The following is a 2,463-nucleotide window of genomic DNA, read 5'->3' as shown; positions in this document are numbered from 1 at the left end:
TCTACCATATTGTCTTCAAGAGTTTTGACCAATTCTATCTTGCAGGAGATTTAATATTTCTGTTTGAATATTCCAATCTTTTATCTATTCTGATTGTAGTTTAGTGCATGATGAATGATAATGTGTCTAATTTTATTTTTTAGGCTTGTGAAAAGTCAGTTTTTCCAGCACTTTTTTTTTTTTTTGGTGCAGGGTCTACAGAGTCTCACTACACAGATCAGGCTTACAGTGATTCTCCTGTTTTCAGCTTCCCAAGAGCTGGGATTATAGGCACAAGCTACCACACCCAGTCTCAACTGCCATCTCACTGTGTCCCAGAGTAGGGGCCAGGACCACAGGCCGGGAATCGAATCTCCGACCCCTGCGTCTGCCTAAGCAGGCACTTTTAACAGCTGTCTTTTAAAAATCTGAAACAGGGTCTTGACAATTTCCCAGACTGGGCTCAAACTTGCCATCCTTCCTGCCTCAGTTTCCAGGCGCCGGGATTATGAGAGCTTGCCACCATGCGCAGTGAGGACATCTGTAAGGCAAGCTCCTTAACTTTTTATTTGCAGCAGTGAGGGTCAAGCTCTGGGCCAGCCTTGGGGCCAGGGAGATGACTCAGTGGAATAAGCACTTCCCTGGCAAGTGCAAGGGCCTGAGTTCAATCCCCGGTTCCACAAAAAAAAAAAGCTCTAGGCCTTCAGCACACCAGACATGAGCTCTGCCACTAAGCTACATCCCCCCATCCACATTTTAAAGACAAAAAAAAAAAAAAACAAAAAAAAACACACACACACACACAGATGCAGCCTAGCTTCATAGTGTAATTCTTTTTCTCCATGACCAGCCAGAATGCAACATGTATGTGTAAAAGCTAAAATTTCTTATCATGCTACACTTTATACTAAAAATCTATTATCCTGAGTGGTCTGTAATTAAGCCAATGAGACAAGTTGGGGGCACATGTCAGTGAGCACACGTAGTTTGCTTATAGCATGTTTCTTTTATTATTATTTATTTTTAATGTATTTAGTAATGTCTCACTACATAGATCAGATTTGAAGGGATCCTCCTGTTTTCAGCCTCCCAAGTGCTAGGATTATAGGCATGCATGTCCAGCCTCAATCTGGTGTGTTAGGGCGCCCTGGGGGCGGGGCTGGTACATCACTCTGGGGATTGAATCCCCACTGCTGCCCCTGCCTAAGCAGGCGTTTTAATCTGCTGAGCTATCTGGCCAGCCTTTGCATATTTCTTTCAGAAAAACCAGTGGTGCACATATTTAGATGATATTTATACAGTTACAAAGTTGATTTTAGTCATTCTTCATAAAAAAAAAATTAAGTGAATTGTCCTGGTCACACAGCTAAAATGTGCTGGTATACTGAAGCAAAGTAAAGTAAGTGAATGTAAAAATGTAAATTTGGTTAGCTCTGCGTGTAAATTAAGATGAAAAGATTGGGCTGGAGCCAGATCAGTCTTGAGACAAGCCAAACTTCCTTTTTTTAAAAACTGGGAATCAGGGGCCAGGGAGATGGCTCAATAGAATAAGCGCTTCCCTGGCAAGCTCAAGGGCCTGAGTTTAAAAACTGGGACTCAAACTCAGGAGCTTGTGCTTGCCAGGCAGGCACCACTGTACTGCTTAGCCATCTCCCTGGCCCCCAAACATCCATGTTCTCTAAAAGGTCACCAACCGGTAAGGAAGCTAGAGTAGAATATTCTATAGGGGCCGGCCCCTTGACTGCCCAGCCAAATGGGTCACTAAGGGTCTTTGGAGCTGATGGTTTTGGAATTTGTGAAGCAGGAAATGGCACAAGAAAAGCCAGTGCATGGCAGGCAGGCAGATTAGATAATTTATCAGATTAGCAAGAGTTCAGAGTCATTCTTTTCTTTTTTCTTTTGTTTTTAGACAGGGTCCTGCTGTGTAATACAGCCTAGCCTTGAACTCAGGGCAACACCCGGCTCAGAGCTCAGAGTCATTCTTTTTTTTTTTTTTTTTTTTTTTTTTGTGGAACCAGGGATTAAACTCAGGCCCTTGTGCTTGCCAGGGAAGCGCTTATTCCACTGAGCCATCTCCCTGGCCCCTCAGAGTCATTCTTGATATCTCACATCACTTGCCTGCTCCATCTGCAAACTATTGGTTCTGTATTCAAACTCTACCTTCAAAATACATCTGTGGCTGATTTCAATCCCCTGGTCCCATCAACAAACAAACAAACAACAACAACAAAAATTTGTAGCCAGATGCCTTTAACCCCAGCACTTGAGAATAAGGGGGCAGGAAGCAGGAGAAGCAAAGCAAGTTTGAGGCCAGGCTGGGCTACACAGTGAGTGTGAGAGTAGCCTGGGCTACATAGCAAGACCCTGTCTCAAAAAAAACCAAAACACGGGGCTGGTGAGATGGCTCAGTGGTCTAAAGCACCTACTTAGAACAAGCTTAGCAAAGCACAGGGACCGCGGTTCAATCCCCCAGCACCACATGCC

This window comes from Octodon degus, unplaced genomic scaffold (genome assembly GCF_000260255.1).
Source record: "Octodon degus isolate 3935 unplaced genomic scaffold, OctDeg1.0 scaffold00037, whole genome shotgun sequence".
NCBI classification, from domain to species: Eukaryota; Metazoa; Chordata; class Mammalia; order Rodentia; family Octodontidae; genus Octodon; species Octodon degus.
This window is presented reverse-complemented; position numbering follows the sequence as displayed.